The following is a 27,066-nucleotide window of genomic DNA, read 5'->3' as shown; positions in this document are numbered from 1 at the left end:
CAGCTATATGTGGCAGTGTCACACACAGTATACAACATCACAATACCTCTTTCACCCTTCACAAAATAAGTGGCCACCGAGAAGGATACCCCCTCCATTTCCTCACAGCTGTGGCCTCCCCTACCCCCAAAATCCACAACCATATATTGAACAAGTCCGCCCCTCCTCCAAGGGAACAAACAACCTCAAAGGTAAACACCAAAATGCCCTACACTTCTACCCCCTCCCCCCCCCAACACACATATGCACACACACACACCAAACACACCCAGGGTGGGGAGGGCAAATAAAATTTAACCCCAAAATACCCTCTCACCCAAACCTTCTCCAGCTCCCCTGAATACCACACAAACTTCCAAAATCCTCTCCATAGAATCTCCGCCCGAATTATCTAATCAGTGCATCTTCCCCTCTACCCAATCACTTACTGCATATCCCCTCATATCCATCCAGTATTCCAACTTCCAACCAATCACATACCCCTTTCATTTGCACACACTACCCAACTCCTCCTAGCCCTAATCCCATTACCTTCCCCCCTATACTGCTCACACACAGTGAGCTCAACCGATATTATTAGTCTACTGATCATCTGAGTGGCCTCCCTTAAAACTTTCAAACATAAAATGAGATTGAATAATGCTGATATAACCACATATCTAAAATATATTTAAACATTCATTAAAAATGTCAGCAGCAGCTATAGCTGTGGTGTTTAAACAGAACTTACAAAGAAACTGACTTCTTTCATTCTTAAATAAAATTATAAATAAGGAATGCATAAATATAAATATTACTATAGGAATATAAATATGTGTTTAAATAATCATAGATGCTTGTATAAATAAATCAAATCCAAAAATAAACAAATATTGAATTGATAATAAAAAGGCTATAGTCTATTTCTAAATTCAGAGCTTTGAGTCTGAACGATCGTAACTGAAATATAGTCTTCTGTTCTTCTTGTAATAAATAGTGTCTCTGTCACTTCCTCTCTGATCTTAATAAATCTGAAGACCAAAAACTTCAGGTCTCCTGTGTTGTGACTTGCCTCATTTCAATGTTCTAGTAAAGGTGCAAAAAAAAAAAAAAAAGTTTCTATTGATACAACTCCAATGTTATATGATTCTAGTCCTAATCATTCTCTTGGTTTTCCCTACATAAATGAGCTGGCACAGGCATTAAATAATACAAGTATATTACTGCTATTGCAATCTGACTTGTACTTCATAGGATTTATTATTTATGAGTCTGTGGATGGCTAAAGTAGAAGTCACCGAATAATGATGACATGCACTATATTTTTCACAGTTGCCGTGGCCTATTAAAGATGATGCATGTTGTTGGAGTTGAATGCCAGTGACATAAAAAATATTACTCTTAAGCACTGGCATATTTTAGAGAGCCATGATTGTTTCAAAAATAAAAGACTCATAGTAGTACTCCAGAGAGAAAAATCTAAAAGAAAAACTGATCCTTTCAGTATTACCTACCATTCAACTCTAACAACGTGCATCTCCTAGAGTTGGCAGTAGAGGAGAAGGGTACAGATAAGAGACATGAACGGAGTTCCTGGGGAGCAGTATACGGAGAGATAAGAAAGGAGAGATACTAAGGAGCTGCAGAGTGAATGCACTTGTAGGTGAAAAATAGGATTTGAACTGTATGATGAGATGGATAGGGAGTCCATGAATAGACTTGAGGAGAGGGGTAATGTGAGCAAAGCGATACTGATAGAATACAAAGGGCCACTGAAAAATCCTCAGCCCAACCAATAAAGTTGGGGCAATCTCCATTGAGAGCTGTACACTTAGTCCAACAATTTTCCACTTATTTCATCTCACATTTTTCCTATGGGATGGCAAAAGTAGAAAATCATTGGACTAAGGGGTTGATTCTATAAACGGGCATCCCAATTGTAGGTGATGGTAGACGTTCTACTGCCTTCTGGCAGCCAATCGGGATGCATGTTTTAAGAAAAAAACAAACCCTGAGGCAGGACTTCTACACTGTAGGTTTGTGTCATGGGTCTAGGGAGATGGCTGGGCATGGGTGTGATTTCACCTGGAAGTTGACTTGGACAAGCTTAAGCGGCCCTAGACATCTTCCTAGGGCAGCGATAGATGCCTAAAATGAAGGCTGACAAAAAGCTGGACTACATTTCCAATTTTAAAAGTAGATGCGTCCGGCTGGGCTGAACATGGGAAGGGAACCCCCAATCAGCTGAGAAAAAATGCAAATAGAATAATTTTAGCAATCTAGAAATCTATCACTTAGATATTTTAATTAATATTGCACATGCTGAATTTTAAACTTCTATTAATAGGAAATCAGCTGCTGAAAAATGTACTTTCATAGTTTGACAGTTGTTTTCCAGGGTGCCTTTAAAAATTCTCTGACATTGAATTTTTGAAATCTAGAAGACTTTGTTCAACAAAAGAAGAAGAAAAATTAGCTGATTAGATGCAATATAGGCTTTTGGATCAGAGCATGGGTGTCCAACCTTTTGGCTTCCCTGGGCCGCATTGGCCGAAAAAAATTTTCTGGGGCAGCGCAAACGCTGCAGCAAGACAGAGGAGGGAGCTGGCAAGACGGTAAACACCCGGGGGCAGCAGAGGAAAACACTGCATCGCCCTTGACCGGGGCCACACAAAATACTTCACGGGGCCCCATGGTCTAAGTCAAAATGTATAAGTGCTGACTAGGCAACCTGCCTAGAGTTTTGGTTATACATGCTGTACGCCTATGTCTAGGTTGGCCCACCTCCCGCCGACCGACCGCCCTTTCCCCTCCTCTAAAAATGCCTGTTTTTGCTCTGTGCGTTTAGAGCAGGGGTAGGGAACCCCGGTCCTCGAGAGTCGAATTCCAGTCAGGTTTTCAGGATTTCCTCAATGAATATGCATGAGATCTATTTGCATGCACTGCTTTCAATTCATATTCATTGGGGAAATCCTGAAAACCCAACTGGACTATGGCTCTCGAGGACTGGAGTTCCCTACCCCTGGTTTAGAGGCAGGGAAAAGGCCTAAGCTGGATACGTCTAAAGCCAGCTTTGATTATGGGTACTTGGACGATCAGGCTTTTTGATCTTCCAAATACCCATTTAGGCCACTTTTTAGACATTTTTTATTATTATTAAGAGCTCCTTAGCATTTAAGATAGACAATTAATCAAATGTTCATTAAACTTGAAACCTTGATGTAAAACATTTCCTCATTCTATGGCATAAGGAATTAATAAAATGGTGAAACAGACATGGATACATATATGTTTAATGATGACTTTATTGGGGGGGATTTTCCCTAAAGGACAGAATCTAAAATATATGCTTGTTTCCTCTATTTTAAGTTCACCAGTTAACTTTGTCATCTGTCAACTCAAAGGCTGGGACTTCTAAGAAGGAGGAAAGGCCTAGAGTGAGGCTTTCTTGAGTCATGATGCTAAACAGAGGGATGAAAGGAAGAGAGAGAAACATGAATAAACTGAGCAAAGCATATGAAAATTGTGGAAAAAGGTCATCGGGGAAATTCCAGGCAGGAAGGGGAAGAAGTGAGATCTACAGACAGACAGAAAGAAAGAGAGAAAGTCTGAGGGCTGAGAAGGGGTCAGATGGATGATGGAGCAGAGAAAGGAAAAAAATAGGTTCTAAGAGGATAGAGAAAGGAAGGATGGGTGAAGAGAGGCCAAACTTCAACAAGCTCTTCAATGAAAATGGTGTTCCACTGTCACTGTTTGCATTTATGCATGTACTTTTGAAAACTGAGCCTTCGAAGAGCCTATGGAGGGACATAACATGTATAAAATTGTCTCCCAGAAAACTACCACATAAAGTTACACTGCTCTGAGACAGAAGTATGTTTGCTTTACTACCCCCTGCCTAGTTAAGATGTGATATAAATAATAAATAAAATATAAATGTTAAAAAATAGATCCAAAAGTGAAATGACCAGAATACCACTAGTATTACCCTTTTTTTTGCACTATGTTGCCTCAGTCACTCTAGGCCAATCCCAAGAAAGTTCAATTTGTTTTTGTACAGAGCCATATCGAAACCCTTGCTGAAACTTTGGTCACCCAGTCCAAAAAATGAAGTACTGCAACATTGCTGCTACAGGTTGTGGCAGCTATTTAGATGAACAGGCCACACCAGGCAAGAGAGAGTTGGCATCACTTCTGCCCATTTCTCCTTAGTCTACCAAGGGACCCACAATTGTAGGCCCAGAGAGGCCTACAGGAAAGGGGGTGGAGAGCTGAGACCTGTAGTTGCCTTATATTTTCTTCAGTGAGAGGTGGCAGGGGAGATCTTAAGGAGGGTATGTCAGGTTCTAGGAGGATTGGGAGTAATCAGGGCTTTTTATGCGAGTCCCAGCTGATATTCAGTCTAAACTGGCTGAATATTGGCTGGGACCCATATAAGACCCTGAGGATATTCAATGCTGGTGCCCGGACATGACCCAGCATTGAATATCTATGGACAATTCTGTCCATGTCTGTCAGTGTTTAAAATAATGTTGAATGCTGCAGGCTGAATATCAACTGGAAAGAGTTTTCAAAACCATCCACCAATAAAATTATTTCAGAAATGAATTCAGAGTGAGGAAAACAAAGAGTTAATCATAAAAGAAAAATGTGAAAAAACCATTATTTCTTAGTACAGCTGTCTGAATTATAGATAGCCCACAAATTAACATTGTTGAAAGTGCTACTGTGTCCTACAGTATCTTTGCTTTTCCCATGGTCCCTTAATTCAGTCTCTGGACATCTTCCAATTTTCACCGAGAATACTGTATTTTTTTTTGCACTGCTGTGCTTCTTTTAAAGTTCAGGCATAAATATCCTCCTAAAGTGCTAGAAGTTGTTGGTGCTGCTATTAGCACTGCATTATCTTCCAATTACTGACAAAGGCTGAGACCTCCACCTCCTGTTTAATTTCACAAAATAGCAGTTGTCTGAAGGATAAATACAAACACATTATAGGAAGCAAAATCCTTTGAAACACATAGGCATGTGCCCCACAGCTCTTCAAAAAGACCTCTTAGGAAAGCCATAACTAGATTTTTTTTGTAGCCAATTTTATAAAACAGTTTGATATTTTGTTTTGAATTACAAACTTATTATAAATTTCTATCAGCTCCCCATGGTCAGCATAAAATCCAATTGCCTATGGTAGTTGCAAACTAGATGTTGAGCCTTGTGATTATCTCAGCAGGATTTAAAAATAATAAACAATAAACAATAAAAAATAACAATTACAAGAATAGAGAGTGATTGTATTAAGGTAATATTTACCAGTAAGCTCACCTTTAATTGCAGGATGCTTTTCACAGTGCAAATATCATTTTAACCAGAAGCTCTAATTACATGCATGCGTATTTTGTGAACCCCTATTTCAACAACGGCATCCCACGTGGCTTCTGATTATAATGCCTGCGTTCTTATGTTGACATTTGAAAGCATCACTGAAAGAAAAGAAATAAAGAGCACAAAAATATGGACCAACAGAGATCATTGCTGCTCTTTTTTATGTAATGTTGGTAATGTGCCCAGCAATGTAGAAATATAAATAAGGATTGTGCGCTCACAGGTTTTTAGACATTGGAAGAAAAAAGGCAAATAGAGACTAAAATAAAAATTGATATATTCACAATGTAATTATTTTTACACAGCTAGAGTAAATGCAAGAAAAATGTTGCATTTCCATATAGGAGCGCTGGTAAAGGAATTTAATACAAATAAATCCACCCCAAGCAAAGGACGAAATTATAAGAATAATAATAGACCTCAAAATCTGGAAGCTCCATATCTGAGGGCTCCTTTTACTAAATGGCGCTAGAGGTTTTTAGTACGAGCCACTGAGGTAAATGCGCTCACATTCAAAGAATTCCTATGAGCATCGGAGCATTTACCTCTCCGGCCTGCATTAAACACCTCTAGCGCCGCTTAGTAAAACCCAGTATGAATTATTAAACAACTATAAAAATATATAAGAACAAAGAGAAGAATTCACTAATGATTTTAAATTGTAGCCGTTAACTTACACTATCCTTAGAATCAGGCTATATTAATTGACTTGGGGCTCAATGTAGAAATAGCTGGCATGATGAATATAAGAGTTTCATACTTGGTATTAAAGGTCAAATTTATTAAGTCCATTCATGTTTTGCAATTAGCTTAGGTTGACTGCAAAGGTTAGTCTGTGTTGCTGCAAAACCTCCATAGTAACTGATAGGGCATTCCGGCACTAATGCTCGCACTGCAGGGAAGGGCGGCAGAGAGCAGGAGAATCAGGGCCAGTAAAAAAAAGTTTAAACCGCCCCAAAACAGACAGCAAACACATGCGCAGACCATCTACAGGCAAAGTAGATGGTCTACGCATGCGTCGAGATTGCTACCCAGCAATACATGTCGTCGGATGGGGGTGTGCCTCCGATTGCCCGCATGAAGATAGTTGGTAAATCGGTTGGCCTGCCTCCAATCGCCCATGGATTGGCCATGGATCGGAAGGTTAGTGAATCTAGCCCACAGTCCACTAACTCTCTCCCCCCCCCCCCTTTTTTTACAAAGCCATGGTGGCAGCCTCCATACGGCAAATGCTCTAACGCCCATTAAGTCTCTATGGGTATCAGAGCAATTATCACAGAAGCAGCTTTTACTGTGGTTTTGTAAAAGGAACCCTAAATGTTGAAGTTCCAAGAAACATTAACTATTTGCTTGCAATTTTACCAGGTATTTGTAGAAAAAACTCAATATAAATTGACTCCCAAAGATGCCACCAGACTGCTGGCGCTAACAATTAAAAAGGAGATAGAACATCTTTTAAATTAAGATGAGAGGGAAAGCTTGCAGTTGCCCAGGAGCAGATGGTTTGGTGTGAAGTATCCTTCGAAACAGGATATTTAAGTAGTCCCAACAGAGAGACTTCAATACTGGTGAAAGAAAGCCAGGAATGTTTAAGAGGAAAGCAGAGTAAAGGACTCATACTATTCCTGTCATCTTCTCACCAGTCTGTAGATATAAGGAAAAAACACAATTTGAAGTGTCTGTATAGAAATGCAAGATGCCTAAAAAATAAAATAGGAGAGTTAGAGTATATACTGTAGCACTGAATGATCAGGGGTGCCCACTACATCGATCGCGATGAACCGGTCGATCGCTGAAGCAACCCCGGTCGATCGCTGAGCCATGCGGTTTCCCTTCTATGCTGTCCGGCTTTCTCTCTGGCCTCCCGCGCATCCCTTTACCTAATTTTAGCAGGGAGCAGCCTGCAGAGAGGATCTTCCCTCTGATGTCAGAGGAGGAGCAGGTCCGCAGCAGAGGGACGACAGCTCCTGAGGTCTATGGCAACCTGCAGGGATCGCTAAAGTACTGGCGATCATCTCTGCAGGCTGCTCCCTGCTAAAATTAGGTAGAGGGATGTGCGGGTGGTCAGGGAGGAACACACAGGCCTTTTGGGGGCGGGTAGTCCTTTGGGGGAACAGACCTTCAGGGGTGGTGGTACTGGCCTTTCAGGGGGTGCAGGCCTTCAGGGGGGACAGGCAGGCCTTCAGGGGTGGGGTTCAGATCTTCAGGGGATAGTGCAGGCCTTCAGGGGGGGTGCAGGCCTTCGGGGGAGGAGGGCCCTGGTGTAGGAGGGAGGGAAGGGGGGTTCAAAGAGATGTGCATATGCTGGACTTTGGGGGGAAGAAATAATGGGTCTAAAAACAGAGGAGTGGGAGAGAGATGATGGACAATGGTATTTAAGGAAGGAAGGAACAGAAAGGAAAAGAAATTGGACATAAGGGATGGTATGGAGGGGGGAATAGAGATACTGGATAGGAGGGTAGTTGGGAAAAGAAAAGGAGAGATGGTGGACCCTGGGGAGGTGGGGAAGGAGGGAGAGATGCTGGATGAAAGGGTAGTTGAGAAAAGGTGGATCTGTGGATGGAGATGAAAAAAAGGAAAGATGCCAGACTTCCAAGGAGGGAAGAGAAATGGAAGAGGAGGACAGAGATAGAAGACGGATGGTTAGCACAGAGAAAGAAGAAAGAAGGAGATCTTGCCCCGCGAAACAAAGGCCTTGTTGGATATTGATTACAAGCAATGGAGCCAGTTTGGCACAGGATGTTTGAGATATGTACCTTGTGCAATATATGAAGAATTTTTTGTTTGAATGAATTGAATGAACTTAATGTTTTGCTATGAATTGAACAGCAATTTAAAATAAACTGTGGGTTATTTCAGCTGAAGTAACTTCGTTTTGAAATACTTTTTAACATTCCAGCACTTTTTTCTTTGCACTTTCTGCTCTTTTTCTATGAACTTTTAGCTTTTTTAGTCTTTCAAGCACTATAGCACTTTCAACTTTGATGAGTTTTAAAATTAAATTAATTTAAAATAGACTATAAGTTACATGATGATTCTCTACTAAATTAATTGAAATTAGATCAAAAGTTATGTTATTTAATTAATTAAAGTAATAAAATAAATATTTTGGTAGGGAGGTGGGGAATTAGCCTGTGATGTTATAAGGAGGCAAGAGATTAATTCATTCTTCTTTTGAATAGTTCCAGCTGGAAAGATTTACTCCTAAGTCTGAGGCATTTCCCCGTAATAATTAATTTATAATTTAAATATTTTAAACAATTAGATTTAAGGTTTATAGTAAATTTTAATAAATAGCTTTGGAATCGGTGTCTCTTTTTTGAGTTCTGTGAATGGTTTTTGTCATTTGTTTATTTTATCCATTGAGATTGTGCACGTTTTGAGTATCAAGATGTCTAGGTTGTATAAGAACAATAGAATTTTAATGGACACTTGGAAGACATTAAAATTTATTACTAATTTAACAGATATTCCAATTCATAAATCCACTTGTCAGTCCCTTTGGTTGAACCCCAAGATTCAAATTGGCAGGTTTAAGGTCATCTGGAAGTACTGGATGAAGGCGGGCATACGATGTAGTATCAGACGGAAAGCTGCTTGAGTTTTCACGACTGCAACAAAAATTTTGTATTGCTAAATCTCAAAGTTATAGGTGGTTGCAGTTGAAGCAGGCCATTCAGGAGGGGTTCCCTGACTGGAAAAATCTAAAAAATTAGTATAGTTTGCTGTTCCTGTGTTTCCAGGCAGATTTCCTGGGTCACCAGTGGTATAAATTAATATCTGGATTTTTGAATAAGAAACCAAAAACTGGTTTTCATGACATTTGAAGCATTGAGATAAAGCATCAGATTACTGCATCTTAATGGCCACAAATCTGGACTTGGAGGATCAGATGTACGGTGTCTGCATCTATGAGACAAACATGGGTTTTTTTTGTTACATAGAGCAGTTTGGACCCCAGTTCGGTTACAGAAATTAGATAGTTCCAAGTATAATAGGTGTTGGCACTGTCATCTTGAACCTGGGACATTAGATCATTTATTATTTTATTGTCCCTTTATACTTCAATTTTGGAGATCCATTTAGGTAAACAAAGTAATGGAAAATCCACTGGCACTAGCATATGACATTGTGCTACTTGGCACTATGATGAGAGCTAAAAGCCAAGTATCATCTCAGAATAATAAACTTCTCTTTATTATGACAGGGGTTGCCATTCAGCTTATTTTAAGGAATTGGAAAAACTGGGATAGACTGAACTATACCTTTTGGTGGGAGTCTATATGTCATATTTTTAAGATGGAACGAAGTATGGCTATACATCAGGGACACCTCCTATTTCAATAAGGTATATCAAGTATATTCTCCAGGCCCTCAGAGGTTCAATTATACTTTCATAACTGTTGGATTTATGCCCCCAATCGTCATTGGCTGGTATGATGAAAAGTGCAATGCTTTTTCTATATTATATTTTTATATTTTTTGTAGATAGGTTAAATAAGTTAAATAAATAGTGAAGTTTACTTAACTTGGGTGGTTAGCCAAGAGGGACAGAGTCGCCAACATGTTTCACCCTGTTAAGGTTTCCTCAGGGCACAATCCCTATGACAAGGAACTAACATTAATACATGAAATCGCATGACACAAAGACTATCAAAAATTTGGCAGGTAATAATCTCTTACCTCAAAACTATTCTCTTGTAGCTCACTGGATGTTAAAGAAACATACATTAGATCAAATTAGATGGCGTGTCATAGATGCCATCGATTATCAGGGAGCAGAAGGTAATTTGTAGGCGAAGCTCAATTTTCTAGAACAGAGGTGGATTTACCAACTTAACTCAGTTATACCTCACGGGCTTAACTTAGAACTTGAATGGCAGTCCCTCTGGTGAGGTCTCACTGCATCTCCCTGTCTATTTGCATAAAGCATAAACACATTAAGCATATTGGAGTGGATTTAACATTGTGAACTTTCATCCAGCAGGGTGCTTCTCCGTGAACGCGGTTAGTTCCGCGTTTCCGGGTTGACCCGATGACGTCACGTCTCAGCTGTGATATTTAAGCAGTTACAGTACACGCCGCGGCCATCTTAGATTACATTTCGGGTGGCCGCGTCGCGATGAGAGAATAGTTTTGAGGTAAGAGATTGGTAAGGGCAGACTTGCACGGTCTGTGTCTGTGTATGGCCGTTTGGTGGAGGATGGGCAGGGGAGGGCTTCAATGGCTGGGAGGGTGTAGATGGGCTGGAGTAAGTCTTAACAAAGATTTTGGCAGTTGGAACCCAAGCACAGTACCGGGTAAAGCTTTGGATTCTTGTCCAGAAATAGCTAAGAAGAAAAAAAAATAAAAAAAAAATTTAAATTGAATCAGGTTGGGCAGACTGGATGGACCATTTGGGTCTTTATCTGCCGTCATCTACTATGTTACTATGTATGTTACTATGTTACCTGCCAAATTTTTGATAGTCTTTGTGTCATGCGATTTCATGTATTAATGTTAGTTCCTTGTCATAGGGATTGTGCCCTGAGGAAACCTTAACAGGGTGAAACATGTTGGCGACTCTGTGCCTCTTGGCTAACCACCCAAGTTAAGTAAACTTCACTATTTATTTAACTTATTTAACCTATCTACAAAAAATATAAAAATATAATATAGAAAAAGCATTGCACTTTTCATCATACCAGGGACCCAATGATGATTGGGGGCATAAATCCAACAGTTATGAAAGTATATTGAACTGATGGGTGGCACCTCTGAGGGCCTGGAGAATATACTTGATATACTTTATTGAAATAGAAGGTGTTCAAGGGAGGTTAACACACACCGTCCCTGCTGTACTGCAATACGGATCCTTCTATAAAGATTACAACTGAAGCCTCAGTATACTTATACATCAGGGACATCATAAGAAGTTTCTGAAGATTTGGGAGCCATTGACAAAATTTTGTAAAGCGTGATTAGTGATTATGCCCTTTGTATTTTTTGAATATAATTGAATATCTATTTGTCATAAATTATAATTGTAAATGTATTTAAGTGCTTTTATAGAGTTATATGATTGTATTATATCCTGCACTAACTTAATCATGGCTTTAAAATGAATAAAGAAAAAAAAAAAATCCATCCCATATTATTCTTAAATTAACCTTAGAAATACTATTCAATGTAAAATATTTGGGGATTAGTTGATTCAATTCCGCCACTACTTCATCATTATTCAATAAACTGTCATTAAGTTTCCAAAATTGCAAAGATCTCTCTACCCTCCCTAGTCTTAATGACAGTCACTGGGGCATGATATGACCACAACAATGCTTCAATCTCTGCTTTCCTCAGGGCTGAAGATAATTGCCTGTCCAAAAAAAATATAATCAATTTGTGAATACGAATTATGAACAGGGGATTAATAAATAAATTTTGATCTTCCTGGGTGAACTTGTCTCAAAGCATCAAACAATCCCAATTGTTGCAACATCCCTTGCAACTCTCTCCGATCTTTTCTATGATATTTAACCACTCCAGTATTATCTAATCCTGGAAACAAGGTGACATTAAAATCCCCACCTACAATCCACAATCCCGGAGGCATACTCATAAGCTTATCTTCTAACAGCTGATAGAATGCTCGCTGGTTTTCATTTGGAGCATATACTTATACTATATTATATAAAACTCCATCAATAGACACATGCAGTATCAAGAAACGACCTTCCATATCAGTATAATGCTCTATAATTGAGGCCTGAATTCTCCTTGATATCAGAATTGCTACTCCTGAGATTTTTTTATGTGGATGCGATGCTACTTTGCAAACAGGAAACTGTTTAGATGTTAACAAATATTGATGTTTTTTCTTAAGATGTGTTTCCTGAATCATGCAAACAGATGCTTCTAATCTTAATGCCTCCTTGATAACGCATTGATAACGCATTGGATTTTAAAAGGAAAATTCAGGCCTCTAGCATTAATAGTAACTATGTTCAAAGACAGCATTCCCACCAGCCTCCATCTTCTATCTCCACCTCAGAGGATATCCTAGATATATACCCTATCCAAGAAAGAAAAAAAAAAATCCAGCCTAATACCTCCACAACCCCCCTCCCCCAAACATACCATACCTCACCCCCCATTCCCAATGTCTAAAAGACAACGAGGAGAAAAGAACCCCCCCTCCCCTTTGCAGTAGACACGAATAACTAATCAATAATACTTTTAAAACACTTTAGAAAACACTATAGGACAAAAGGAAGAGAAAAAAAATACACATCAAGAGCAAAAACTTTTCAGCTCTCAATAGTCACCTTCACTTAACCCGTTGTCCAAAAATAGTCATCCAGATTTGTCACAGATGATACAAAATGCAGTTCTCAAGCCCAACTAACCCAGGGAAACAAAATCACCCGGGTAATTTTTTCTGAACAGGGCGCAGTCTACCTCTACCAGATCCAATTCCCTGCTATTTCGGTGGGTAAACCATTGATAGTTGTTTCTCTGATCCTACTTCATTCTCGTCACCCCATCCTAAAGTCCTGAACACTTGTAAAGCTGCAGCTTTAGTTGCAACATGATATGAGGCTCCCTTAGCATTAATTTGCAATCCAAAGGGGAATGTCCACTGATATCGAATCTGTTCTTCTCTAAGTTTTAAAGTAAAAGGCACCAATTTCCTCCACCACCTTAAAATGGAAGGGGAAATAGCAGAAAAAAATAGCTACTTCATGCAAGTCCCAAATAATTTTTTCCTGCTTCCGAGTTGCAGCAAAGATCTCTCCCTTCTGTGAAAAATTATGAAAACAGACCACGATGTCCTTAGGTTGATTTGGCCAAGGTAGGCTGTTTTTCAGATTGCACTTGGCCAGAAGATGTATCGCTAACATTTGTACCACTTCCGCACAATTGTGGTATTCAGATAAGTCTGGTATGCTTCTTATTCATACATTTTGTCTCCTACTCCTATTTTCCAACTCCTCTATATGATCTATAAGTTCAGCCACTTGCTTCTCTTGCTGGGCACCTTTCTCTTCCATTGAACTTAACTGAGCCACTACTTCCTCAGCCTGTTGTTCCGCTTCTTCCAAGCGCTGGCCCAACCCAGCGATGTCAGCTTTAAGCTCTGACCGTAAGGAAGCAGAGTCTTCTCTTGACGCTGTGATATATGCTTTTAGCTCTTGAAACCAACCCTGCAATACTTCCATACACTGCAGGGTGGAAGTTGCTTAAGGAAGCTCTGGCTCCATTCCCAATTCCCCCCCCCCCCCTGCGGCTCCGTGGAAAACAGTATCACACCATCTGCCTCTCACCTAGTTTGCCTACTGCCTCCATATGCAAAGTCTTTCAGGTCAGGAAGGGTTTTTTTTACTCATTTTGATCCCAAGTATCTTGAGTTAACAAAAATTACTCAAAAATCTTATAAATACTGCCATATTTAAAGAGTAATCCAAATTTCTCTCCAGTGGGTGAGGATCCGCAGGCTTATGCTTCCATTCAGCTCGATGATGTCACTTCCTCCCTCATGTACATCTTGGGCTTTGGGGCTTTCGCCAGGTGGCTTTGTAAAAGAGGAGGAAAGGTTAGTAGTAAATTCCATTTACTGGTGGAATTTGGTCAGAGAAATATTTTTAAAAAATATCTCCAGGAGTCAAGCCCACAACTTTGAGAAAGTTTATTAACACAAATTTAATATTCAGAATTCCAATTCTAATATATCACCAAGTTGTCTTTAATCAGAGTAGATTAAATATCATGAGTAGCAGTTACCTCTTCTTAAAACTGTTATATTTGAAATGTGTAATCTTTCTTAATAGTCTCCACATTTTCTGTTAGTAGACTAATTTTACGTACAAGAGATGATAAATCAGCTGTGTTTTGGGGCATTGATGCCTCCATTTTCACTAATATCCTCCAAATTTCTTCAAGTATAACCCCAGTCAAGGGCAAAAATGGTCAGCACCTCTGGTAGGTAATATCATGGCTGAGCTAGAAATAGGAAGGGAGGTTTCCTCTGGCAACTTGTAGACAACAGCTTCCATAGTTGGCTCCACAGCAACAATTCCTTTTGATTCATCTGGACATGGAGGAGGCTTACAGGCTGAAGGAGACAAAGATATTTATATCAAAGCCCAAAGCCTCTTGCATTCCTTCTCCTGAGGATGATGTAGACTCTCTAACTCCAGTTCCACAAGTAGAGGTTGCAGCTACAAATCATTCGATGGTCTGCTGCTGTGGGGTGGAAGTTTGGCAGACAGAGGCTCCAGCCTTCACCTCTCCTTTTTGCTTTGTGTGAGGCATAATTAAGAAACAGAGGCAAAAAGTGAGTAGCATTCGACCTTCGAGGAGACAGCGTTGCTGCTCATGCTGACATCTTGACTCCGCTCCTCAAAAAGTGCCCATAGTTTCAACTTATAATCTGTGAACCAATTTGCCAGAAAGTCCAGTTTTGAAGAAACAATTGCCATTACAGAAGCCCACTCACAGGGAGCCAGTGCCAGATGGAGATGCAACCAGATCCCTGATGAATATAGCAAAATGGGATCCCTCATCGGGTATTGCCAGAACTCCATTTCTTATTGCACAGATAAATTTTGGGGCTTGGTTTAAAAGCTTGAAAGTTTGGATGTTGAGTGTTTTGCACCATGGTCATTTTTTTCAGCATTGTTTTTGTTTGCATGGGAAATACATTTTTGATAGAGAGACTGTGCACACATTGAATTGCTTATTTAAAATCACATAGAGGAGCGATATGATGTGACATATGGTGACAAAATGAGCTATTTAGCTCAACATTTGTCTATGAATTGATGTGCCAGAGAGTGTGTATGTTTTACTGATACCTTTTCTTAATACTTTAACTATTTAGAAGTGCACTAGCCTCTCTGCACGATGTCTCCAGTGTACAGTATATATTTTTGGAAGAGTTTCTTACCATTAGTATGTAACAGGAAGCCTGTGTTCAGCCATGTAAAAAGTTGTTACATGACCAAATTTCTTAATACCAAGTGATAATCAAATACCTGTGTTCTGGATCAATTGTAACCTCTTCAGTTGGGAATTATGTAGGCCCTAATATACTGTAGAGTTCCAATAGTCTAGTTTAATCACATGAGTCAGTAGAAATACAAAAAAGAACAACAGTTTAACAGAAACTTAATAGAGTATGTTTATTTTAATGTAAAGAAGCAACTAAAAACGACATGAGATGGGCAGATTGGATGGGCCATTTGGCCTTTATCTGCCATTATGTTTCTATGTTCTATTTATCAAGAACCCCCTCTCAGGATATTTTCAGAATTCTTCAAATGACAAGGTTTACCTTTGATAGTGGGTAGAGAATGACATGGTGACAAAATTCATCACCATTCCCGTCCCCGCGAATAACCGCGGGAAACCATCTTCATGTCATTCTTTAAGGAGAGAGGGAAGAATCAGAGTATGAATGGCCACAACCATTGACCCACAAGCTTTGCTTTGAAGAATGCTGGTGTAGAAAGACTGAGGTTGAAATAGACACTAGAAAATGACATGGGATTATTTCCCGCAGTTATCCGCGGGGACGGGAACGGTGACAAATTTTGTCACCGTGTCATTCTCTAATAGTGGGAACAGAGTTAGAAAAATGCTGACCTCTAGACAGATTAATTATAGCCTCTGATTTTGATGCATTTAGGGATCCTTTTTCAAACCATGGTAGTGATTCTCTCACAGCCAATGTACCAAAGCCCATTTAGTTCCTATGGGCTTTGGTGCATTTGCCATGGGAGAATCACTACCATGTCTTTGTAAAAGGGGCCCTTAGTTTTGAAAAAACAGTTGCCATTACAGAAGGGGAGAAAAAATTGAGAGGAAAAAGAATAGAAATATCGTTAACATAAATACAGAATGAGGAGTCCAAAGACGAAAAAGAAGCAGAAGAAAACAAACAAACAAAAAAATAGTATGAGACCCAAAATATATTCTGAGAAACACCAAAAGGAAGTGACTTTGAAGTAGATGAACTGTTACACCAATGAACCACAAAGGATCAATTAGATAAGATTTAAACCATGAGAAAACTGTGTCAGAGATACAAAGGTCCTCTAGTCGCTGCAAGAGCAAGGTATGATTTATGGAGATCAAAGGCAGTGAAAAGATCCAGAGAGACAAAAGAGCATCTCTCCCGCCATCAGTTATGCTGAGAAGAATTATTTTGGCTGAATGAGGAGAATGATATCCAGTCTGTCATGGATGAAAAGCATTTATGTTCTCTAGATAATCCGTTAATTGAATAGCAACAAATTTTTCCACCAGTTTGAACAGAAAAAGGAGAATGGAAATAGGCTGATAGTTGGAGCATACTGAAGGATTAGGCTTGGTATCCTTAAGAATACATTTTACTACTACTTGCTTCCAGAGGTCCAGAAAGATATTGGTGATCACATTAGTCATCACCACTGAATGAATGAATGGTAATTTTTTAAAGACATAAAGCTGGATAAATTGGTTGATTTAATCATTTAACCTGTTCATAATTATTTAATAATTTTTAAGGCACACAAAGGTGGATATATTGGAAACTGAAACTGTGGGCAAGGAAGATACCCTTCTCAGAGATCCTGCCAGTACCGAGAGCGGACGCAAGGAGGCAGAGCGAACTACAAGCAATAAACGGTTGGCTCAGGAGATGGTGTGAAGAGGAGGGTTTCCTTTTTGTTTGGAACTGGACAACTTTCTTGGGAAAGAATAAGCTCTACAGGAGAGATGGACTGCACCTGAGCACGACTGGGACGAGGATGCTGGCACGCAACGTCCAGAGCGTCATAGATTTGGCTTTAAACTGAGGAAGAGGGGAAAGCCGACAGTCGATCTGACACATCAGACAAAAGTATCAAATAAGGATACTGAGCAAGGACATTGTAAAAAAGGGATCGGGACTGAGTGGGAATTTTTGGGAAAAGGACCTAAGGACGCAATGCAGAGGACCAGGGCCAAGGATATTGAACAAGGCCACTGTAAAAGAGGGCACAGGACTGAGCGGGAATTTTTTGAAGAAGGTCCCAAGGACAAATTGCAGGGGTCTAGGGCACAATTGAAATTGGCAAGCAGGACTAACAGAGAACAACGGAATCCAGAGGGACAACCAAAAATGGGGAAACAGGCTGAGGACGAAACAGACACACCACAGGAGGAGGATGACCGAGACAAGGCTTGGGGACTGGCAACTCATGAGGGGGTCGCCAGGAGTGCCAAACCACGAGGAAAACCAGCAAGAAAGGCGAACAACCGGGACTTACATTGCCTATACACTAATGCTAGGAGCCTAAGGGCTAAAATGGGAGAGCTGGAAGTCTTAGCCTGCAAAAAGGGCCTAGACATAATTGGAGTCACAGAAACGTGGTGGACTGATGACAATAAATGGGATGTGGCTTTACCAGGGTTCAAACTCTACAGGAGAGATAGGTCACACAAAAAGGGTGGAGGAATAGCGCTATATATAAAAGATTCAATATCTTTGACCAGGATGGAAACATCAGTAAGGACGGATGACTTGGAATCACTATGGGTTAAGCTACCAGGAGGAACTGGAACAGACATAAAATTGGGTCTGTACTACCGCCCATCTGGACAAATGGAGGAAATCGACCAGGATCTGGAGGCTGAACTGAGGCAGATATGCAAAAGCGGAAGTGTGGTGGTGATGGGGGACTTCAACTACCCGGGAATAGAGTGGAGTATCGGGCACTCAAGCTGCATGTGGGAGACCAAATTCCTGGAGGTCACGAGGGACTGTTTCATGGAACAGCTGGTCATGGAACCAACATGGGGAGATGCCACTCTTGACCTAATCTTTAACGGACTAGGGGGACCCGCCAAGGAGGTGGCGGTACTAGCCCCACTAGGAAACAGCAATCACAACACGATCCAGTACAGGCTAGAAATTGGATCATCAAAGGTGAAAAGAACTACAACGACAGCACTGAACTTCAAAAAAGGGAATTATGATGCCGCAAGGAAGATGGAGTCCGTAGAAAAAGCCTGGACCCTACTCAAAGGCACGATGCACGAAGCACAAAACCTGTGTGTCCCCAAGTTCAAGAAAGGGTGCAAAAAAAATAGAACAAAAAACCCAGTGTGGATAACAAATTCAGTGAAAAAGGCGATAAGTGACAAGAAGGCATTCAAAAAATGGAAAAAGGACCAAACAGAGGACAACCAAAAGGAGCATAAAAAACACCAAAAGGAGTGTCACCAAGTGGTTAGGAAAGCAAAAAGAGAATATGAAGAGAGACTGGCGGAGGAAGCAACAAACTTCAAATCATTCTTCAGGTACATCAAGGGGAAGCAACCAGCAAGGGAGGAAGTAGGACCCTTGGATGATGGAGACAGAAAGGGAGTGGTAAATGAGGAAAAGGAGATAGCTGACAGGTTAAACGAGTTCTTCACGTCAGTTTTCACGAGGGAGGACACAACCAACATTCCGGAACCCGAGGAGATTGTAAAAGGAGATCAAGGTGAAAATCTGGTCCAACTAGAGGTGAGCAAGGAGGATGTCCTCAGGCAGATAGACAGGCTAAAGAGCGACAAATCGCCAGGTCTGGACGGCATTCACCCAAGGGTACTCAAGGAACTAAGGAACGAAATAGCTGAGCCACTTCGACAAATATGCAACTTATCCTTGAAAACTGGAGAGATTCCGGAGGACTGGAAAATAGCAAATGTCACACCCATCTTCAAGAAAGGCTCAAGGGGAGACCCAGGAAACTACAGGCCGGTGAGCTTGACCTCGGTCCCGGGAAAGATGATGGAAGTGCTGATTAAAGACAGCATCTGGGAACACATCGAAAACAATGGGCAGCTAAAGTCGAGCCAGCATGGCTTCTGCAAGGGCAGGTCATGCCTCATGAACTTATTATACTTCTTTGAGGGGGTAAACAGCTAGGTGGGTAAAGGGGAATCCATAGACTTCATTTACCTTGACTTCCAAAAAGCCTTCGACAAGGTACCACACGAAAGACTGCTAAGGAAGCTATGGAACCACGGGGTGCAAGGGGAGGTCCACCGATGGATCAAAAACTGGCTGGCGGACAGGAAACAAAGGGTTGGAGTAAAGGGCCATTACTCAGACTGGCAATGGGTCACGAGCGGAGTTCCACAGGGGTCGGTGCTGGGACCGCTTCTGTTTAATATATTTATTAACGACCTGGAGGCAGGAACAAAATGTGAGATTAAATTTGCGGATGACACCAAACTATACAGCAGGGTCAAAAACATGGAGAACTGCGAAGATCTCCAAAAAGATCTGACAACGCTGGAAGAGTGGGCCAAAAAGTGGCAAATGAGCTTCAACATAGGGAAATGCAAGGTCATGCATGTAGGGAAGAAGAACCCGATATTCACTTACAAAATGGAGGGGATCACCGCTGGGGGTGAGCAACCTTGAAAGAGACCTGGGAGTGATGGTAGACACAACATTGAAGGCGTCGGCACAGTGTGCCACAGCCTCAAGGAAAGCAAACAAAATGTTGGTTATCATTAAGAAGGGTATCACAACTAGGATGAAGGAAGTCATCCTGCCACTGTATCGTGCAATGGTGCGCCCGCACCTGGAATACTGTGTCCAGTACTGGTCGCCGTACCTCAAGAAGGACATGGCGGTACTTGAGAGAGTCCAGAGAAGAGCAACTAAGCTAATAAGGGGTAAGGAGGACCTCTCATATACTGACAGATTGAAAAAGCTGGGGCTTTTCTTCCTGGAAAAGCGGAGACTTAGAGGAGACATGATAGAAACCTTCAAGATCATGAAGGGAATAGAAAAAGTAGACAGGGACAGATTTTTCAAATTATAGGGAACCACAAGTACAAGGGGGCACTCGGAGAAATTGAAAGGGAAAAGGTTTAGAACAAACGCCAGGAAGTTCTTTTTCACCCAGAGGGTGGTGGATACATGGAATGCGCTACCGGAGGATGTGATAAGCAGGAGCACGCTACAGGGATTCAAAGAAGGTTTGGATAGGTACCTGGAGGACAAAGGGATTGAGGGGTACAGATAGGAGTAGAGGTAGGTTATAGGGATAGGATTAGAGGATTAGAGGTAAATTACAAAATTAGTCAGGGAACCACTGTTTCAGGCAATAGGCCTGATGGGCCGCTGCGGGAGCGGACCGCTGGGCAAGATGGACCTCTGGTCTGCCTCAGTGGAGGCAACTTCTTATGTTCTTATGTATGGCAATATTATTATTTTATTTTTTAATTTCTTTAGGCATTCCTTCTGATATATGTTTCATGTATATTTGCTTATTCTATTGTGAAAATCACAATGTAGAAATGGTTTGATTGTAGACTCCTCAGGAAGGCACTTCTTTGATGAAACATTGGCCATGTTGAGTCAGTTTGGCTCTCTTTTACGAAGCTGCGATAGAGGTTTCTACTATAGCCTGGGGCCTGGGGGGGGTGGCTTAGTAAAAGGGTGGGGGGGGGGTTATGAATAAAGTCTTAAAGCTGAATGTGACCTGAGTGGAAACATCTCTGTATCCCCATTTCTTTTTTTTTTTTAAACCCAAAATTGGACACCATTTACTGAATTTATCCTATAAGTAGCTGATTCTATAAGGAGCACCAAGGGCCTCCAGGGTTGGGATAGCAAACAAAAGTTTTATTGTAAAACTCAACATTTTTTGTTTGTTACCCCATCCCTAGAGGCCCTTTGGGTCAGATTCTATAAATGGTACCTTAGAAGCATTTAAGCAAATGAGCAGGTAATGGATCTATAAAAGGCAGGATTCAGGGAGTTGATAACTTTTAATGATGTGGGACTGAGAAGAGAGATTAAATTGAGAAAAAGAAGAGAGGGGGAGGCAAGTATGACAGAACTCTGTCCATTGGAAGACTGTTAGGAAATCAATGCAACAGATTATAGTTCCTGTCCAAGGTTATCATCTATCTTCACCTTGTTGAATGTGGAAGAAAAAAAATTAATTACCAAAGACATAGCTTTGTGAGGAAAGTTCAGTACCTTGCTAAGAAATCATACAGAACCAAAGGAGCTGCAACAGGAAGACATGGGATGTTGATCAGCCAACGTCAAGGGATATCCTAGGGGCATACTTAGCCAGTCAGGTTTTCAGTATATTTACAATTAATATGCTTGAGATAAATTTGCATATACTGCCTCCTTTCTATGCAAGTCTATCTCATGTACATTCATTGTAGATATCCTGAACACCTGAATGGCTAAGCGTGTCCCAATGGCTGGTTAGAGACCCTCCAGTGAGGTATTCTAAACTGTAATCACAAAAATGTTTCAATCCTTCATCAGGGGCAGAAGTGGTTTCACAACTTTTCTCTGCTCGGCATGAAGGCATCTACCAAGCCATCATCCTGAGTGAAGAAAAGTTATGAAACTACTTCTGCCTCTGATGAAGGACCGAAACTGGGTTGTGTTGGACAGTTTTTGATTCACATCAAAGCTAAGTGGGCAGTGTAGCCATTTATTCTTTGCATTGATTCATGTGGATTTCTCACTGTTGGATGTAATAATAATAATAATCTTTATTCTTTTATACCGCCCAACCACGAGTTCCAGGTGGTTCACATTCAAGAAGAACTATACAATCAGTGAAACATACATGTAAACAGGGTTAGAAAAATAATCATGTTACAAACTTATCAAACAAGTAAGTTTTCAACAGCTTTCTGAAGGCATAATATGATTAAAATTGTGGAATCAGAGAACATAACCAGGAATTCATTTTTCCAAACTGGAAAGCAAAAGTCTTATCTAGAAATTTCTTGTAATGACAAGCTTTTACAGATGGATCCATGAACAAACAGTCATTTCAAGTATTTTTATTTAACTTATATAACTTAAATTGGGAGGATAGGTATCCTGGAGCCAGACCAAAAAGAGCTTTAAAGCAGATGCAGCCAAATTTAAACAAAATTTTTGCATCAAATGGCAACCAATGGAGTTGTTGATAGAAAGGACTCACATGGTCATATTTTTTTAACCCAAAGATCAAGCGCACTGCCATATTTTGTATTACTCAAATACGATTTAAGGTCTTCTTGTAAGATGCCAAGTAAATGACTTGCAATAGTCAAGGGTAGATAGAATTAGAGACTGAACTACTAATCTGAAAGATACTAAATAAAAATATTTTTAATAGTTCGAAGTTTCCAGAGAATCACAAAACATTTCTTTATCATTAGATTGGTGTGGTCATCTAAAGTTAAGTGACGATCTAATATCACCCCCAAGATCTTAATTGAAGTGGCTATATCAAAATTCTGACCGTTGATTTGAAGTTTTTTATCTATAATGCTATCGTTTGGACTGGCAAGAAAAAATTTAGTTTTTTCTGGATTAAGCTTAAGTTTAAATTTAAACATCTAGGGGCTCATAATTGAAAGAGAAAAACGTCCAAAAACTAGCCTAAGTTGGCACTTGGACGAACATTTCTTAAAAACATCCAAGCGCCGATAATAAAACCGGGTTTTGGACGTATTTCTAAATGACCTAGGCCTTCATAGTGCCACTCAACGTTGAGTCTAAGTCACAAAAACCCATCTAAACTCACCAGATAAGCACTGAAAACACATAACACAGACCCCCACACACTACCCCAGTGATCACCAACCCCCCCCATACAAATTTTTTTCATAACTTTAAATTTCAGCCTCCAGACCATCATCACCTGGCTGTCTGGCATAGGAAAGCCTAGTTGTCCAGCCCAGAGGCAGCTTAAGTCATCTTGGGGGTGGGTTAGGGACCCATAGAGAGGAGGACCCATGCCCATAAGCCCCTGTAATCACTGCATTGATACTTAAACATGTGCACTGCCCTATACACCCCCAAAACTCTTTTTTACTGGCATATAAGTGGCTCCTGCAGCCATAAGGGCTATTGGGGTGGTAGATAAGTGAGTCTAGGGGATTCTGGAGGTGGTTTGGGGGGCTCACCATCACTTATAAGGGAGCTATAGTGAGGAGAAGCCATATTATCCTTTTTGTGAAGTTCACAGCAGTGCCCTGTAAGGTACCCCACTATATGGTGGCATGTCTGGGTGTGCAGTCCATCAATTTGCAGACCCCTCCTATATCCAACAGGGCTTGTTCTAGGGGTTTTGGACTTGGATGAAAGGTGTGGTATAAAGATAGACAATTTAGTGGCTTGGACGATCAGATCGGCAGGATGTATAATTAGACGATTTTAGAAAGTAAAAAAAAGTTGGACATATCTTTCGAAAATGTGTCTTAGGCTCTTTTTAACTTTGGACGATTTGTGAGATGGACGTAAACGGACTTAGACATCCCTTTCGATTATGCCCCTCTTAGTGTTCTATCTGTGCCAGGATGAAAGCAATCTGATCTTTTATATCCTCTGAAAAAGCTGACATTGGCAAGAGTATAGTGATATTCTCAGCATAGAAGTAGAATTTGACTTTCAAGTCTTGCAATAAGTTAGCCAAGGAAATCAAATAGATATTAAAAAGAGTGGGCGACAATGGAGATCCCTGTGGCACTCCTGATGGATTACTCCAAGAGGATGAATATTGCCCAGCCGAATAGACTTGATAAGACCTATTTTGCAAAAAGCTTTTAAACCACCTTATGACTTTCCTTATAGTTTGTGCTAGTATTTTGGATTGTTATGAGTGGTATGTATGAGTGGATCAATCCTTGGACACTATGGAGCTCATAATCATGACGTGTTTGCCTCCAGTACAACTACTGACTGCCGGGTAGGAGTGCTGTACCTATTAATTGGCTCAGCATTCGAGAAGTAAACTGACTTTCCTGGATTGAGCACCTCATACCAGAAGCTAGGGATCATTTCTTCTTTTTGCCAGTTTTCTGATGATGACATATCTGCTTTCTGCACAACCACGTATGGTAGGATTGCTGTGCCTATCAATGGGCAACATTTGGAATATTAACCTGACTTGTCTGGATTTTGGGCATCATTCCAGTGGCTAGGGATAATTTCTTCTTAGCACCAGTTGTCTCTGATGATGTTGCACCTGTTAATTGGCAACATTTGGTAAAGAACTTGGCTTTCCTGGATTGGGCACCTCATACCAGAAGCTAGGGATCATTTCTTCTTTTTGTCAGTTTTCTGATAAGTCTGCTTTCTACACAATCACATATTGTTGGATTGCTGCGCCTATTAAGGGGCAACATTAGGAATAATAACCTGACTTTTCTGGATGGGGCGCATTATTCCAAAGGCTAGGGATCATTTCTTCTTAGCACCAGTTTTCTCCAATAGTGCTGCGCCTATTAATTGACAACACTTGGTAAATAACTTGACTTTACAGGATTAATAACGTTTTCTGATGGACTTGGTGATGACAGTGAATGTAGGAAAAATTTGTGATGACAGTGAATAGGGCAAAACTTCCTTGTGGCCTTTTGTATTGCCCTGCAGCTCGCCACCTCATCTGCGGCCACATGGTAGCTCAGCTGCAAATGATTGGACCCTTCTCTCAATCACATATTGCACACCTATAGCGGACCATTTGTTACGTCTAGTGGTTCATTGGTTTAACGTCCTGCAGCAGCTTGGTGGTAACCTGGAATACCCCATGCAGGGGATAGTCGATCCATTTTGGGGGCTAGGTGGCTCATGCTGAGGATACTCGGATCAGTGTGGAGTTCTATCATTGGTGCTTGTCATCTTCTTGTTGGCGATTGTTGGAAAGTAGTTATTGTCCGCGGGGATTGGTAGCCTAAAACTCTGTCTCGCTGGAAACTTTGTCTCACTGAAATGCATAGGCAGTCTCATGCAGGTTCCAAACAGTTTATCATCAAGCTCAAATTTTCCCTTGGTGTGGACATCTGCTACATATGTTTGGTACAGCTCCGGTGTGCCTGTCAGTAATGTTGTACTTATGTCAGTTGGCTTCCTCATTTGAAGTAGCCTGGTTTCTGCATCGTCACAAACTAGGATCAGGAGGTTATCCTTATTTCAGGTGACTTCAGCATTCCAGAGTAGTCTGATTACAGCATCATCCTAAAATTAGGATCTCTTTGACTTTGTTTGCAAGCCTGCTGATGAGCCCAATGAGGGCTGTGATGGGTTTCCTTGCTTGATATAGCCACCAAGTGTAGTTTAACCCTCCTAGGCTACCAGGTGTAGTATAAGTCCAGAGTGCATGGATCAGCATGGATTACAACCTGCCCTTGGAAAAGATCACCCAGGGACGATGGCATGTATTATTTCCGCTTGTTATTTGTATCAGCTTGGACTGTTACTAGTCAGGGGAGCAAATCACCCAGGTTCAGTTGCATATCATTATCTTAGATTGAGGTTGAGAAATTCGATTTTACACTATCCAAGGCTTGTTAGATGGCTATTCTTCCAGTCTATGAGCTGTATTGTGCCCATTGGATGACCATTCCTTGTTAAATTTCATCTTCTGGTTTCATTACCTGTATCTGGATTTTCTTCCTTTTACCCACTAAAACAGACATCACACATGTGCCTCCCTGGCCAAGGAAGCATCCACTGGTATTTCCCCCCCCCCTCCCTTTCATCCTCATAGTAAATCTAGGTCAATGGCAAGGAGTTTTGGCCCATCACACGCGAGCTGGGGGGATAGTGGCAAGGGCATATACTGACCTGATGCGCTTACTCATAGAAAATCTGGGACCCGATGTGCTGGCTCATAGAAGAAATCTAGTTCAATGACAAGGAGTTTGGCCCATTACATGTGAGTTGGTTGGAATTGTGGCCTGGGGCAGAGACTTGACCCGATGGAGGGCATTTGGTGGCGCAGGGCCTGGTGGGGAATCCGGAATAAGTGAGGTTTCTCTATTCTGGGTTGTGGCGGGAGATCATTGTGGGGTCATAGGCAAAGCATACAGCCAAAAAAGAACACAGTGTTACATTTGTTGGTAGCAAAAGAAGTGGCAACGTATAGCAAGGCAGAAGCAGGTGATGTAAACACTCAAATAGGTATATCTCCCTGCTTGGATGGTGGGGAGGCCATGTGGCATTGACTTCAACAACCAACAGGTAAATGGATGAACAGGATGGGGAGAAGCTGTGGGGGCAGCTTGAACGGCTCTCCCAGGAAAACAACGGTAGACATGCCAGATATGCTGGCCAATCTACGGATGAGCTGCTTGTTATATGCAGCAATATGAGCTTCTGCAATGGTATCTAAAATGTTCCTTCTTAATGAATATGATGTGCAGTAGTATCTCAAATATTTATTGTTAATGGTCTTGGTATGTTGGAATTTGCTGTTTGAAGATGTTTGTAGTTTGGAATTTATGGCTGTGGCCCTTAATAAATCCACATTTGTCGAAAGAATTGCGCGTCTGTGTGTTAATTGCAGGTTTCTGGGTTGAAATGGGGAGGGGGCAACAAGTGCTGAGTGTCCAATTTGAAGCATGGAATAACTTGTTTCATGGCTTCATATCATTTTCTTCTTGATTGGGCTGAGAACTTTTCAGCGGCCCCTCATATACAATTTACTCCAAAGTCATATGCTGATTACACATGTGTTTCATTAGAATGATAGAATATACACACAAAGATTTTCATTGTCTAATTCTATTTTTTACCCATTCTTGAGCTAAAAATTCTGTATTCATCAAGTGATCTATCCACCATAAATACTGAAGGAGTTATTTAGTATTAGTGCTTTGTCTCCATCTCTAGTAATTATGATTCCCATAAAGCAGTGGTCTCAAACTCAAACCCTTTCTAGGGCCACATTTTGG

General features: G+C 40.9%; 1 protein-coding gene across 1 annotated transcript in view; it reads right to left on the bottom strand.

The window, feature by feature from the left end:
• Positions 1–5,398: 5,398 nt before the first annotated feature.
• The window catches only part of TRIQK (triple QxxK/R motif containing), a 201,006-nt gene continuing 179,338 nt past the window's right edge, over positions 5,399–27,066 (bottom strand). Inside the window, exon 6 of the transcript XR_004538323.1 lies at positions 5,399–5,459. The gene's annotated coding sequence lies outside the window, so the exon portion shown is untranslated. The remainder of the gene's footprint in view (positions 5,460–27,066) is intronic.

The sequence above is a fragment of the Geotrypetes seraphini genome, chromosome 2 (genome assembly GCF_902459505.1).
Source record: "Geotrypetes seraphini chromosome 2, aGeoSer1.1, whole genome shotgun sequence".
Classification (NCBI taxonomy): domain Eukaryota; kingdom Metazoa; phylum Chordata; class Amphibia; order Gymnophiona; family Dermophiidae; genus Geotrypetes; species Geotrypetes seraphini.
Note: the sequence above shows the minus strand (reverse complement) of the source record. Positions and strands in the feature narration are given on the sequence as shown.